Here is a 16,956-nt window from a genome sequence, read left to right as displayed (position 1 = left end):
GAGGGGATATATTAAGGTATTAAAAATTTATATAAGGAAATGTTAAAATTTTTAATTGATTTTTTAAATTTAAAATATTAAAAAATCAAAAAAATAAAAAAAAACCGAGCAATCTCCTGCGCACGCACAGTCGCGGACTGTACGCGCGCGCAGGAGATCACTCCTCTATATATATATATATATATATATATATATATAATTTATCTATTGTCCCTAAATTATGTGTCCTCTCAGTTCACTTGTTGATCAGACCAATCAAATCACATCTTAAAAATATTACATATATCTCAAGAATATCATGACCGTTTGATCGGAAAGAGGACGAGAGGACACATGATTTCAAGACAGAGGATCCGAACTAGATTCTAAGAGGTGTTTGGTTGGATGACATGAGAGTGGAGAATGAAAAATTAATATTTGATTTGAGAAATTGATTATGGATCCCACGGATTCAATCTCTATATAAATATAAAAATGAATCATTATTTATTAAAAGGGGAGGAATGAAAACTCCTCTATTCTCATTTTCTTATTTTCTTATTTTTATTTCCATTCTTATTATCATTCCCATTCTCTTTCAACAATTAAGCATCCTCTCAATTGCTTATTTATAATTGTTTGATTGTATTTAGAGAATAGGAGTAAGACAAGGAGATAACTGCTAAGAAAAAAATAAATAGAGGTTATCGAACCTCGGAGCTGTTTTATACAATAAAAGCAGAAGAAAATTTTTACATAAATATAGTCGGATTTCTAATAAAAAGGCAAAGAAAGTCCTTTTGATTAGTATTCAAATCATGCTGAATCCGGATATTATAATAAATGATGATGATAATAGTTTATTTTCACAGAAGGCACGCAAGAAATCGCTAAACACCTATATTTCAATATCTTAACCGAATAAATTAAATTCAAAATAAAAATCTTAACAACAACTAAACGAAATTGTAAATAGTTTTAAAATCCTAATGATACATAATATGAATATATCCGAAAATCGATGAGATGGATACTGAGGATATGGTGTTCTCGTTGATCTCCTGCGCTCCGGTCCTGCAACACAAGCAGCGTCAGTGCCGAGCTAAGGAAGGGGTCCTGACGATGTCTCTTCGACGCTTAAGTTAGTCTCAGGCGAATAAGCAAAGAAGCGAAGCAACACAAAGACTGTAGCGCAACAGTAAAATATCGTATACGTCCGTCAATGCTTGGACCCCCCCTTTATATAAAGTTTCGGTAGCGTGCATGCACACTTCCCAAGGTGGATACACATCTCAAAACTTTTCCTGAAAAGACGTGTCAGTAAAGTATCCCTGACACAGTACTTTAATGGGCCGAGCATATCTCTGAAGTGACAGTGAAAACTTCCCCTTTATTTCTGATATTTCTGAAAGTATCTCTAACACAGTACTTTTTCTGAAATTTTTTATGTATTTCTGAAGTTGACATCACAGATGGCAGTCGACTGGTACTGCTTTCCAGCATTTTCACGAGCTGATTTTGAGTATTCTTATGCCCACATTGATACTATAGTATGTGTAAAACTTGAAAATTAAGGATGAGAGCATATGCTAAGGGGGAGCTTGGGCTTTATGCTTTATGTTTACATATTGCTTGTAATTGTTAATGTTATTATTTGTGCCTAACTTAAACATATTGCCACAAATTAAAAAGGGAGATATTGTTGGTGCAATCGACCCAAGCTTGATCGGTACGATCATTGTTTTGATGTGTGTGTCAGAGAGTTTAAGTTAGACTTTCATATATGTTTGATATGTGTGTTTGAGTCTTACAGGACTTGGTGAAACATACATGAGGAGCTTGGTGCATCTAAGCTTGGGAAGCTCATCCTAGGGCTCAGATCCTTGAGTCGGTGAAGGATGATGCGGAAGACATCCAAGGGACCACTGGACGAGGAGCAACGGAGTGGAGCAGAGGGAAGCAGACTTCAAGGCAACGTGAAGGATGACACGGAGAGGAGCCACGGGATCGGGTGCATTTGAGGGACGAAGGCCAAAGGAAAAGGGCTTCAAGGGCGATTCCGGAGAGGATTGTTGGATCGAAAAGAATTTAGATATCTCCACAATAACATGATATTGTCCACTTTGGGCCTAGACCCTCATGACTTTGCTCTTGGACTCTCCCCAAAAGGCCTCATGCCAATGGAGATATCTTTCTCTTATAAACCCATGATCTTTTCCATGTGTTTTCAATATGAGACTATGTTTGCAACCCCAACAATCCCCCCCTCAAACAAAGGACCATGGGCTTCCCACGTCCGATCCTTGACCCACCAGGTCTTCCTGCCCCTCGGTCTACCCGACCTACTAGGACTTCCTGCCTAGTGTCTGGTCCTCTTGATCCGAACATAGGAGCCCCTACTTTCTTTGTTCGAGGTCAATATTGTACTCACATGGTTCAATCAGACCATAGCTCTTGTGCACAGTCGGCGGTTAAACCTTCTGGCAGTCCGGGCTCTGATACCAATTGTTGGATCGAAAAGAATTTAGATATCTCCACAATAGCATGATATTGTCCACTTTGGGCCTAGACCCTCATGACTTTGCTCTTGGGCTCTCCCCAAAAGGCCTCATGCCAATGGAGATATCTTTCTCTTATAAACCCATGATCTTTTCCATGTGTTTTCAATATGGGACTATGTTTGTAACCTTGCAACCCCAACAAGGATGAGTGTGAGTGTGTATGGACCAGTCGACTGGTGCAGTTGATTGGGAGTGAACAGAAACATTCTGTTCGCTCAGCCAGCAGCTACCAGTCGACTGGTAGTTTTACCAGTCGATTGATAAATGACCGTTGGCAAACCGTTGGTGCTGCGAAGTAGTTGTTGGCTACCTCCAACGGTAGCACTAGTTGACTGATAGTTTTGCTAGTCGACTGGTGTCGAGGTGAGTTGATATGTCGATCAACTCTCTTATCTTATTTATAGGAAACTTTGGGGCTTGAAGGAGGTTACCCATACTTATTGAATAACTCCTAGTCTTTGTCCAAAACTTCCAAATTTACTCTTTTCCTCTCAAACCTAAACTTCGTCATTGACTCATTGTAAAGAGGAAGAGATCCTTTGTGAGAGGTTTGCTCCACCGAGAAGGAGAAAGTTCTAGTCGGAGATTGTCGAGGATTGATCCATCGAAAGATCAATGGTTCGTCCACCTCAAGGACACGTTGTGGAGTAGGAGCAAGCAATCCACCGATCCCTTACATAGACCATTAGTGTTACCAGGAGTTGAGTTGTAAAAAAAAAAAAGATATAGAAATTTTGAAAAATAGAAAAAGAAAAGTCTTAAAAATAAAAAATAGAGAATATTATAAGTTTTATTAATTAAAATTTTGATATTTATGTAATTATAATATTAGGTTTAGTTTGATCAAGATATTTGAATGGAAAATATTTTGGTCAAAAATATGTGTTAGAATTGAGTTAAACAGGGAAAGGATTTTTGATCCATAAATGTTAGAAGTCCAATATTTATATTGATGGGGATAATGATCTTTACCTATTTAACATGTGAAAGTTATCCTTTCACCAATTATCTTTTCTGATAAGTGATCCCGTCTCATTCTGAACTTTTAAATCAAATAAATTGAATTTTCATAAATAAGTTTAATATTTAATTCGATAATTTGTTTAATAATAAAAAATATATAAAATAAATAAACTCAATCTTTTAAAATTTATAAATAATCTATGCATAAATTTATTTATTAATTCAAATAATATTTCGTTATATTTTCTTATAATTTTTTATCAAATAACTAATTTATAAGGTCATTGTTAATCTCTAAAATTCTCCAAAAAGGTGACCTGAGACCATCTCCAATGCACATCATTAAATTTGGTGTAATTTTCACACCAAAATGGTACTATTTCAACACCAAATACTATTTCAACTCTAACCCATCATCACCATATCACACCAAAAAAGAATATTCTTTGGAATATTCTATAATTCTTATTAATTTTTTATATGATAATTATTATATTTAAAATGAATACTTCTTAATATTTGATATTTTAAATTTTTTAAAATTTAGTATCCAACTAATTAATATATATATATATATATATATATATAATTTTTATTTTTAATTTGATTATATAATTACTAGGCATAAATATATTTTAAAAATATTATAAAATCACACACAATTAGGATAAAATATTTTACTATTTTATATTTAAAACAAACAAGGATACTTAATTGAAAATACAATATTACAAGACTTTAACTTTCAGAATTACTATATTGTTCCCATAAATGCTCAATTAATGCATTTCGAAGGGTAATATGAGCTTCTTTGTCTTTGATTTGTCTATATCGAGCTAGAAACTCTTCAAATCGAGTACCATCATCTCCTGCGGGCTCAACATCTGGAGTCGGCACCTCAAAGTGTTCCACGATTGGTGCATTTAAATCACGTTCATATTCAATTATCATATTATGCATAAAAATACATGATGTCAGTATATCATGTAAAATATTTTTCTGCCAAAAATGTGAAGGTCCTGCAACAATTGTAAAGCGTGATTGGAGCACGCAAAATGCTCGCTCAACATCCTTTCTACACGCTTCTTGCTTCATTGCAAATAATTTATTCTTTCGACCTTGTGGAGCATGAATTGTTTGAACAAGTGTTGACCATTTTGGATATATACCATCAGCTAAATAGTAACTCATATTGTACTCTTTTCCTTGAATGACATAATGAGCAGGAATTGTAATACCTGCAGCAAGATTAGCAAAAAGATGAGAAGACTCAAGTACATTAATATCATTGTTCGATCCTGGCAACCCAAAATACGCATGCCAAATCCACAGATCATAATCGGCTACAACTTCTAGAATAATTGTTGGCTTTCCACTACGACCAGAATATTGTCCTGCCCAAGCTGATGGACAATTTTGCCATCTCCAATGCATGCAATCTAGGCTACCTAACATACCTGGAAAACCTTGTAGCTCACCAATATGAAGTAGCCTAGCAACATCGTGAGCATTTGGAGATCGTAGGTACTGCCCTCCAAAAACTTCAATAACGGCACGACAAAATCGTTTCACACTTTCAATAGCAGTTGATTCCCCTATTTTAATGTACTCATCAGTAGCATCTGCTGGTACACCGTATGCTAATATCCGAAATGCAGCTGTTATTTTTTGCAAGCTTGACAAACCAAGTCTTCCAAGCCCATCTCTTCTCTGTATAAAATATTTGTCATGATTAGTAACAGCATCACAGATACGCATAAATAAATTCCGTCACATTCTGAATCTTCTTCGAAACATTGCATCATTATACAATGCATTTTCGGCGAAATACTCATTGAATAGATTACGATCAGCAGCTTCACGATTACGATTGATCATCTTATGACCAGGAATTGAGCCTCGATGCCTTCTTTTGTTGCTTCCTTCATTGAGATAATTTAAGACAATTTGATTATTGGTAGAAATCACCTGAGCGATCAGTTGTTGCCTTGCACTAAAACTTTCTGCATAGTTATCATCATCAGAGCTTGAAGATGATAAATTTGATGAACCTTCAATATTGTTATCCATTTTCTGAGATAATTGAATGGATGATGTACATGTTGCTTATGGGGTATGTATTTATAATGTATGTTATAAACACATTTGGACAAATATGCACAGATGACGTGACACAACAATGACAACATCGAGACAAGTTTAGCAGGCGACATGACCGGGCATTGAAAACACATTTTTGTGTGCCCAGATGATGTGACCTAACAATGAACACATTTGGACAAATATGCACAGATGACGTGACACAACAATGACAACATCAGGACAAGTTTGGCAGGCGACGTGACCGGGCATTAAACACACAATTTTGTGTGCCCAGATGACGTGACCTAACAATGAACACATTTGGACAAATATCACAGATGACGTGACACAACAATGACAACATCAGTGTAGGATCGAAAAGAATTTAGATATCTCCACAATTAGGGGTGGCAATTTTTGACCCGACACGAAAACACGACCCGAACCGAACACGAAAAAATTAGGTTAGAGTTGGGTAGTTTCAGGTTCGGGTCGAAATCGGGTCGACCCAATTGACCCAATTAATAAACAGGTCGGGTTCGGGTCAACCTGAAATGACCCAATTATAACCCGCGAACCCGTTTATAATTATAAATTTAAACTAAAATTACAAATTTAAAAAAGCTAAAAATCCTAAATATAGAGATGTGCTATTGATAGCAATGTTTCTATGATTTATCATTTATGATATGGATTTTCAATTTACGTAGATAAATGTTATTTTTAATTTTTAATTTAATATACAAAATTTCTTTATTGAATTCAGGTCATGTTCGGGTCAAACGGGTCAAATGGGTCAAACAGGTTAAACGGGTCAAACGGGTTAAACGGGTCGGGTTCGGGTCAAGTGAAAATAAACATATCAGGTTCAGGTTGAATAGTTTGACCCGAATTCATAATCAGGTCGGGTTCAGGTTGTCATTTTCCAACCCGCCAACCTGCCAACCTGAACCCGTCAACCTGAACCCGAACCGAATTGCCACCCTTATCCACAATAGCATGATATTGTCCACTTTGGGCCTAGACCCTCATGGTTTTGCTCTTGGGCTCTCCCCAAAAGGCCTTATGCCAATGGAGATATCTTTTCTCTTATAAACGCATGATCTTTCCCATGTGTTTCCAATATGGGACTATGTTTGCAACCTTGCAACCCCAACAATCCCCCCCTCAAACAAAGGACCATAGGCTTCCCACGTCTGATCCTCGACCCACCAGGTCTTCCTGCCCCTCGGTCCACCCGACCTACTAGGACTTCCTTGCCTAGCCGCAACTAGGACTTCCTGCCCCTCGGTCCACCCGACCTACTAGGACTTCCTTGCCTAGCCGCAACTAGGACTTTTTGCCTGGTGTCTGGTCATCTTGATCCGAACATAGGAGCCCCCACTTTCTTTGTTTGAGGTCAATATTGTACCCACATGGTTCAATCAGACCATAGCTCTTGTGCACAGTCGGCGGTTAAACCTTCTGGCAGTCAGGGATCTGATACCAATTGTAGGATCGAAAAGAATTTAGATATCTCCACAATAGCATGATATTGTCCATTTTGGGCCTAGACCCTCATGGTTTTGCTCTTGGGCTCTCCCCAAAAGGCCTCATGCCAATGGAGATATCTTTTCTCTTATAAACTCATGATCTTTCCCATGTGTTTCCAATATGGGACTATGTTTGCAACCTTGCAACCCTAACAATCAGGACAAGTTTGGCAGGCGACGTGACCGGGAATTGAACACATATTTTTGTGTGCCCAGATGACATGACCTAACAGTGAACACATTTGGACAAATATGCACAGATGACATGACACAACAATGACAACATCGGGACAAGTTTAGCAGGCGACGTGACCGGGCATTGAACACACATTTTTGTGTGCCCAGATAATGTGACCTAACAATGAACACATTGGACAAATATGCACAGATGACGTGACACAACAATGACAACATCGGGACAAGTTTGGCAGGCGACGTGACCGGGCATTGAACACACATTTTTGTGTGCCCAGATGACGTGACCTAACAATGAACACATTTGGACAAATATGCATAGATGACTGTAGGATCGAAAAGAATTTAGATATCTCCACAATGACATGATATTGTCCACTTTAGGCCTTAAGCCCTCATGGTTTTACTCTTGGGCTCTACCCAAAAGGTCTCATGCCAATGGAGATATCTTTTCTCTTATAAACCCATGATCTTTCCCATGTGTTTCTAATATGAGACTATGTTTGCAACCTTGCAACTCCAACAATCCCCCCCTCAAACAAAGGACCATAGGCTTCCCACGTCCGATTCTCGACCCACCAAGTCTTCCTGCCCCTCGGTCCACCCGACCTACTAGGACTTCCTTGCCTAGTCGCAACTAGGACTTCCTGCCTGGTGTCTGGTCCTCTTGATCCGAACATAGGAGCCCTCACTTTCTTTGTTTGAGATCAATATTGTACCCACATGGCTCAATCAGACCATAGCTCTTGTGCACAGTCGACGGTTAAACCTTCTGGCAGTCCGGGCTCTGATACCAACTGTAGGATCGAAAAGAATTTAGATATCTCCACAATGACATGATATTGTCCACTTTAGGCCTTAAGCCCTCATGGTTTTACTCTTGGGCTCTACCCAAAAGGCCTCATGCCAATGGAGATATCTTTTCTCTTATAAACCCATGATCTTTCCCATGTGTTTCCAATATGAGACTATGTTTGCAACCTTGCAACTCCAACAATGACGTGACACAACAATGACAACATCAGGACAAGTTTGGCAGACGACGTGACATGACACTGAATCAAAATTTGCATAATTTTATATTCACATTTTTTCACTATATAATGGTTTACCAGATATTGGTATAACACATTGTATGCCAATAATTTTTGTGAGAGTTTCTCTTCTACTAAAATGATTGCAACCCCCCAACAAGCTTCATACTCATTTGAAGAAGATAAACACTTATGTTATGTTTACCTTCATATTTTCACAAAATCCAATCATTGGGATCAACCAATCGAAGGATCAATTCTGGGCAAGAGTTGAGAAAGAGTTTCATGCAGATCCAAATTTACCGCCAAGATCTTTGCAAAAAAGAATGCTTCTTATGCTAAGTTCAGTATCCAAAATGAAAGGTTGCATTCGACAAATCGAACATCTGAATCCTAGTGGAGCATCGGAACAAGATATTGTAAGTTACTATGCTCATATTTATTTTAGACTATCTAAATTTTAAAATCTAAGTCTAAATTTATTAATACATATTATTATCTTCATAATTGATGTTCAATTATTTTCTTACAGTTAACTCGTGCCAAAATGTTATTTGAAGTAGACCCAAAATACACAAAGGGTTTCAAATTTGATCATGTCTGGAATATTCTCAAATATATTGAAAAATTTGGCACTGACACTATGAATACTGCATCCATGAAATTGCGACAACAAAATGCTAATGCTGGTTCATCCAAACAACAATTCTCCGAGGAAGCATTTCATACACCTCATCTCCTTGTGTGTCTGCTTTTGATCTTAATATTACTGATTCAGATAGCGGTGGTAATTCTATTAAACGACCTCCAGGGGTGAAAAAAACAAAAATGAAGAAAAAGAATGATGAACAGATTGCAAAGGTAATTAATATTTGATCCGGTGGTAAGAGCCCGGGACCCCCTAACGAGGGGTCAACGTCACGTGGAGGTCAAAAGGCCAGGTGGTCCGTCGAAGAATGGTGAGCCGACCGGACCCATGAGAAAAGGGCAAGCCGATCGGTCTGCCAGTAAACATCTGATAGTAAAAGGCGCCCTGACAGGGATCGGGGTTCCGACGCTCAATGAAACAATAGCTAAGAGCCAAGCGGAAGGCCTAAGAGAAGGTGACATACTGCTAACAGTCCTTACGTAGCACCCGCCCGGAAGTCTCCCCAGCATATCAATGCAAATGACAGGCGGGACGTGATGGGCGTGCCGCCCGGCCGGCGCAGGGGATGAGGGCCGTCCGGACGATGCTTTTCGTCCAGCCGGCCAGACGGACGTCCCGGCCGGACGGACGTCCCGGTCGGTGGTGGGTAAAGAAGCACAGGAACATCTTCTGACAGCCGTCAAGTCCTATGGCTAGGCCATACTCCAAGTCTGACAACGAGGTGTTCTGTTGTCCCATCGAAGACATGGTTGGACTGTAGCGGTATGACGTCAGGTAAGCTCTCTGACAAACACATACCGGGGTATGGGCTGCGGACACGTACGTGCCTCGGTGGGCGTGTAGAGGCTCTTTCACCGCTCTATATAAAGAGCCGCAGACTTCGCCGGAGGTACGCATTCTACGATTTTTGGAGCCGCTGCTTTGTTGCTTGCTTGCCTGACTTGAGCGTCGGAGGGTCGCCGCCGGGAACCCCTTCCCGGCCCGACTTCTGTGCAGGTTCACCGGAACTTCGTACGACTAGCTGGAGGCCCACGTCATCGACTAGGAGAGCGCCACGTGCCCAGCGTCCGTTGAGTCAGCGTTCGGACAGGATCAATTTGGCGCCGTCTGTGGGAACGCTCCTGCATCCGAACGGAAACAATGGACGAGGCTAGACGATAACACACGGTGACGCTTTCGACGGAAAAACTTGACGCTTTGATCGAAATAAGGGCCGCCAAGCTTGTGGAGCAAAAACAGAAAGTAACAGCCGAGCGGCCGGATAAGCAAGCAACGTCAGCGTCTGGTGGCCGAGCGGAAACACCACCGGCTACCGTTCTATTCCGTCGGGCCCTATTCCGGACGCCTCCTGATGCTGTAGCAGTGAATCGCAATCGGGGATCTTCTTTAGATGAAATATCAATACGGGACAATAGAAAAGGCAAGGCCCTCCGAGCGGACGCTTCTCCCGAGCGGAAGCACCGACTGCCACAGTCCCATTTCCCTCAAAAGCAGATACTTCATCTCCCGAATTCAACTTATAGCAAACCCCTCCTTCTAGAACCTCAAGAGCGGGAGTTTGATGTCAGGCGATGAATCGACCGCATACAAGGAAGTTGGGTGGACGAGCCGCCGAGCGGATGAAGATGGATTGGCACTTGGATCCACCATGAAGCGCAAATTATCTCCAGCCTGTCCGGGGCAGGGCGAGAGGTGCACCAATAGAATATGTGCTGTATATTTTCCGTTTGGTTGTATATTTGAAATGCAGAAGACCAAATGTTATAATGTGCGCAATTGACATTATCGGCCGAGCGGCCTATCTTCATGGTGTATAAGATCTGAGCCAAGCGCTTTTGGCTCGATGAAGAAGGCCTCGGGGCGTTCGGCTGGAGGTATAGTATCCTAGCCAGGCGCTAGATGACGAAGGCTCGTGGAGCAATGGGAGCATAAGACTCAAGTAAAAGGATAAAGTAGCAGGCCGCCTCCACCTCTGGTAGGCCGAGCGGCCATGGAGGACCGACCGAGAAGTTTCGCCATCCTCCTGGCCTTGATAAATTTCGACGAGTACATTGTATCCACCTCACTCCACGGGTATTCGGGAGTTGAGAAATTGCGTTAGATCTTATGCTGATCGACAGGTTAGTTTTTCAGATGTAGTTTCTTTCTAGCATAGAATTCATCATAATTTTCCGAACGAAGGCCCCGAGCCGTTCGGCCGGAGGTATAGTATCCGAGCCAAGCGCTCGAGGACGAAGGCCCCCGAGCCGTTCGGCCGGAGGTATAGTATCTGAGCCGAGCGCTCGAGAACGAAGGCCCCGAGCCGTTCGGCCGGAGGTATAGTATCCGAGCCAAGCGCTCGAGAACGAAGGCGCCGAGCTGTTTGGCCGGAGGTATAGTATCCGAGCCAAGCGCTCGAGGACGAAGGCCCCCGAGCCGTTCGGCCGGAGGTATAGTATCCGAGCCAAGCGCTCGAGAACGAAGGCCCCGAGCCGTTTGGCCGGAGGTACAGTATCCGAGCCAAGTGCTCGAGAACGAAGGCCCCGAGCCGTTCGGCCGAAGGTATAGTATCCGAGCCAAGCGCTCGAGAACAAAGGCCCCGAGCCGTTCGGCCGGAGGTATAGTATCCGAGCCAAGTGCTCGAGGACGAAGGCCCCCGAGCCGTTCGGCCGGAGGTATAGTATCCGAGCCGAGCGCTCGAGAACGAAGGCCCCGAGCCATTCGGCCGGAGGTATAGTATCCGAGCCAAGCGCTCGACGAAGAAGACCCCGAGCCATTCGGCCGGAGGTACGATATCCGAGCTGGGGGAAAGGTATGCTAAATGTAAATTTATACACATTTCGATCGCCCGTGTCCTTGTAATACAGGAAGCAAAATTAATTCAAAGGATGACCAAGGGTTCCGCCGATCGGCAGTATCGTAGTTAGCCGTAAAGGCCGTCGAGCTCCGACGTTAAATATCGAGAGACGAGCCGGCGTCTATAAACATCCGAGCGGAAGACCGTCGAGCCCCGACGTTAAATATCGAGAGACGAGCCGGCGTCTATAAACGTCCGAGCGGAAGACCGTCGAGCTCCGACGTTAAATATCGAGAGACGAGCCGGCATCTATAAACATCCGAGCGAAAAACCGTCGAGCTCCGACGTTAAATATCGAGAGACGAGCCGGCGTCTATAAACATCCGAGCAGAAGACCGTCGAGCTCCGACGTTAAATATCGAGAGACGAGCCGACGTCTATAAACGTCCGAGCGGAAGACCGTCAAGCTCCGACGTTAAATATCGAGAGACGAGCCGGCGTCTATAAACGTCCCAGCGGAAGACCGTCAAACTCTGACGTTAAATATCGAGAGACGAGCCGGCGTCTATAAACATCCGAGCGGAAGACCGTCGAGCTCCGACGTTAAATATCGAGAGACGAGCCGGCGTCTATAAACGTCCGAGCGGAAGACCGTCGAGCTCCGACGTTAAATATCGAGAGACGAGCCGACGTCTATAAACATCCGAGCGGAAGACCGTCGAGCTCCGACGTTAAATATCGAGAGACGAGCCGGCGTCTATAAACATCCGAGCGGAAGACCGTCGAGCTCCGACGTTAAATATCGAGAGACGAGCCGGCGTCTATAAACATCCGAGCGCGCGGAAGACCGTTGAGCTCCGACGTTAAATATCGAGAGACGAGCTGGCGTCTATAAACGTCCGAGTGGAAGACCGTCGAGCTCCGACGTTAAATATCGAGAGACGAACCGGCGTCTATAAACGTCCGGGCGGGAGACCGTCGAGCTCCGACGTTAAATATCGAGAGACGAGCCGGCGTCTATAAACGTCCGAGCGGAAGACCGTCGAGCTCCGACATTAAATATCGAGAGACGAGCCGACGTCTATAAACGTCCGAGCGGATGTCCATCCAAGTGATACATTCCGGCGGTAAGAGCCGACCGACGACAGAGCCTGTGCTTGAAGGCCAACATACAGCCGAGCGGCTCGCTTAGCAAGAATATATGGAAAACCTCTTTGAGGTAAGGTGCAAAGCAAAAGATGGTTAATAAGAATTAAAGGTGGGAGCACGTGAACGTGCGATGTTCGCACGCCGAGCGGCTATGCAGGCGCATTGGGAAAAGACATTTTCTGAAAACAATCGGCTTGAGTCCGTATTAGAGTATGAAGCTGAGCGGAGGGGTTTTAAAGAACACTTGAACGTGACGAAAGAAATTTCTTGCCAAAACAAAAGTTGAAGGAAAGGAAAAGATTATCTATTAAGCACAGGGCTAACCAAAAAAGTTACAGCAGAAATAAGTTTGGCCGAACGGTGGGGATACAAAAAAGTTCATAAGAAACACTCCTCATGCGTTGAAATCAAAAAGAGCATCAGGGATGGCGCCCATCACGGTCGCGAGGTCCTCGGGAGGGATGGTCAGCTCGGCGGGCAGGTGGCCTTTGGCCTTTAAGTGATCCACAGCCGCTTTGATCGCCTCTTCAAAGGTGAGGGAGATCTTGTCAGTAAATTTCTCCCCAAAGGCATCCGAGCGGACGAATGCCTTCCTCACCTCGTCGGAGTGAGCCGACTCCCCCTCTTGATACTCTTTGAGCTCGGCGTGGGCAGCGTCGCTGGCAGCTTGGAGATCCTTCAAATCTACATCAAATCTTTGAAGATCGGCCGAACGGCTCTCCTTCTCGGTGGCCAGAAGAGCATCCAGATCCTTGATGCGTTGCTCCAGCCCTCTGATCTCCGCCTTCATTCGGTCCATGTCATCGATGGCCTGTCGCTTCCGAGTGATCGTCGTCTTGATCTTCTTATCTCGTTGTTTGACCATCGCTTCAAGCCGAACGACCTTGCTCGCCAGATCGGAAGCCCGTTTCCGTTCGGCTTCCAGTAATTTTTTGGCCTTCTCCAGAGCGGCTGTCGACTGTTGGCTATCCCCCGCGGCCTTGAGTTTTTTCAATTCATCCTCCAGCTCGGCCAACCGATTGCTAACGGCAATTTGCTCCACCCAGTTCTACGAGCCAAAGTGAACAGGTTAAAAACTTAATTCAAATACACGAGCAAAGAAAAACAGCATACCCCGGTGGCCTGTTGAAGGTTGCTATCGCCGAGCTGCCCGGGAGTCATCGCTTTTATTCGGCGCCGAGCGTCCTCCCAAGCTTTTGCAAGAGGGCCCGTCAAGGTGATCTGCTGCTCGGGGACCATTGGCCGATCAGCAGCAGCCATGTATTCCTCTGAGGGGAGGCGCAGGACGGTTTTAATTAAATTCGGGCCGCTCGGCTCGCCCTGAGAAGCATCGGCCTTACCGGATGACCCACCGGTGGACGAGGAAGGAAGCTCACCCAAACGCCTGATACGACGCAGAGTTCTTGAAGGGCTGGACGGCGGCACCTCAGAGCTTGCCCTCGGAGAGCCATGTGGGGTCGGGGTACTCTCTAGGGAAACCTTCCCGGACAACACCGGAGCATCCGCGCCCCGCTCGGGCTGTGGCTCATCAATTGGAATTGAGGCAGATGCAGATTCCGGTCGTCGGCGTTTCCGAGTGAGTAGCGGAACATCATCGGCCGAACGACCCTCCACCTCCGCTTGGATAGAAGGCTTTGTGCCGCCCGCTGCCTCGTCGTGAGAGGTAGTAGTTGCTAAGGCTTCAGGGGCATCCTGGGTCCCCTCGCCTAATTCGCCGGTCGGATCGGCTGGATCAAGGCCCCGCTCGGCGACCTCCTTGTTCTTCACCGCTTCAATCTGAGCGGCTTTCAATTTGAGCTTCTCGGTCGCCTTAGCACGCCACATAACTTCAGCTGCAGAAACAAAGATTAAATCAATTAGAACAAAAGAAACAGGAGGGATGAGAATCGCTTACTCATGCTGCAAGACAGATCGGCTGGGGTGGAAGACAGACCGAATATATACATTACTCCTGGGAGGAGCAGCTTGTCAATGTGATAGCGCTGACCCACCAACCGCTCGGCCGCATGAAGGTAGGCCGCATCGCCTCTAAATTTGTCGAGCTCCGGTTGCGCCGGCATCGCCGTATGCCACTTGGTACGAAAAGTTGGCAGTTCGGGAAAACACACATAGAAAAAGTGCTCCTTCCAATGTTTGTTGGAGCTCGACATATTATCAAAAAGGACGAAACCTATCCTAGATTGGAAAATAAAGGTACCCCACTCGGCTTGCTTGGGATAAAAAAAGTAGTGAAAAATCTTAGGGTCGAGGGGGATGTTGTTCAGTTTAAAAAGGACTATCACTCCGCTCAACAGCCTAATGGAGTTAGGGACTACCTGGCCGAGCGGAATGCGAAAATAATTGCAAATTTGTAAGAAGAACTTGTGGGGTGGAAAACGTAGCCCGGCCAAAAATTGGTCTTGGAAGAATAGAACGGTGCGGGGCGGCGGTTCATGAGGCCGATCGGCCGGTGTGGCTAACACTATTTGGTGGTCGGTCGGCAGATCATAGGTTCGAGTGAGGCGCAAGGCGTCCTCCTCGTCGAACCGGCTTTCCATGGTCGAATACCAAAGACCCGGACCACCGCCGGTCGGCTGTGAGGTGTTGGTCATGGTATAAGGCTAGGGATGGACGCGCGATGGAAGGAGGGAGAAATAAAAACAGGAAAAGAATGCGGGATGATGAAAGAAATAGCTAATAGAGAGAAAAAAGGAGAGGCAGCAAGGAAAAGGAATCCTTACGGGCAAAGAAGATGATCGAAGGGGGCTGTAGAGTCGTCAGAGAGCTGAAATGCAAGGTCGCCGGAAATAAGGAACAGAGGGATGGCTGGAGACGATAAGGTCGAAATGCGGCGAAGAGCTGGGGTCGGGAGCTTTATAAGGGCGGCCGCGATCAATTTACACCGTCCGATCCAGGTCGACGATAACGAGGTCATCATCCAGCCGTTTATTTCAAACGACGGATGTCCCATCGGAAGTGATGTCACCGCCATACTCTGACAAACGCACGATTGCCACGTGTCAGCAGGATACTGGCCACATTTAATGAGGTCCCCTTACCGTGCGCAGCGCACGCGATGGGTAGTAGGGGAGAGCATCGGACATGGATTCCCAGAGAACACAAGGCACGGACAAGATACGGCCGAACGGATGAGTATCCCTAGGCCTGGCCGAGCGGCCTAATGCAGTGATCATTGCTCAGTCAGATCGGAAGTCCAGTCAGTCAGACTTCGCCTCCTTCGACTAGACTCGAGGGGAAGGCAAGTGATCCGGTGGTAAGAGCCCGGGACCCCCTAACGAGGGGTCAACGCCACGTGGAGGTCAAAAGGCCAGGTGGTTTGTCGAAGAAGGGTGAGCCGACCGGACCCATGAGAAAAGGGCAAGCCGATCGGTCTGCCAGTAAACATCTGATATTAAAAGGCGCCCTGACAGGGATTGGGGTTCCGACGCTCAATGAAACAATAGCTAAGAGCCGAGCGGAAGGCCTAAGAGAAGGTGACATACTGCTAACAGTCCTTACGTAGCACCCGCCCGGAAGTCTCCCTAGCATATCAATGCAAATGACAGGCGGGACGTGATGGGGGTGCCGCCCGACCGGCGCAGGGGATGAGGGTCGTCCGGACGACGCTTTTCGTCCAGCCGGTCGGACGGACGTCCCCGCCGGTGGTGGGTAAAGAAGGACAGGAACATCTTCTGACAGCCGTCAAGTCCTATGGCTAGGCCATACTCCAAGTCTGACAACGAGGTGTTCTGTTGCCCCATCGAAGACATAGTTGGACTGTAGCGGTATGGTGTCAGGTAAGCTCTCTGACAAACACATACCGGGGTATGGGCTGCGGACACGTACGCGCCTCGGTGGGCGTGTAGAGGCTCTTTCACCGCTCTATATAAAGAGACGCAGACTTCGCCGGAGGTACGCATTCTACGATTTTTGGAGCCGCTGCTTTGTTGCTTGCTTGCCTGACTTGAGCGTCGGAGGGTCGCCGCCGGGAACCCTTTCCCGGCTCGACTTCTGTGCAGGTTCGCCGGAGCTTCGTACGACTAGCCGGAGGCCCACG

At 45.3% G+C, this 16,956-nt stretch overlaps 1 pseudogene; it reads right to left on the bottom strand.

Moving 5' to 3' along the window:
• Positions 1–4,241: 4,241 nt before the first annotated feature.
• Positions 4,242–5,573, bottom strand: LOC121999795 (annotated as a pseudogene).
• Positions 5,574–16,956: the final 11,383 nt, after the last annotated feature.

This window comes from Zingiber officinale, chromosome 7A (assembly GCF_018446385.1).
Source record: "Zingiber officinale cultivar Zhangliang chromosome 7A, Zo_v1.1, whole genome shotgun sequence".
Classification (NCBI taxonomy): Eukaryota; Viridiplantae; Streptophyta; class Magnoliopsida; order Zingiberales; family Zingiberaceae; genus Zingiber; species Zingiber officinale.
Note: the sequence above shows the minus strand (reverse complement) of the source record. Positions and strands in the feature narration are given on the sequence as shown.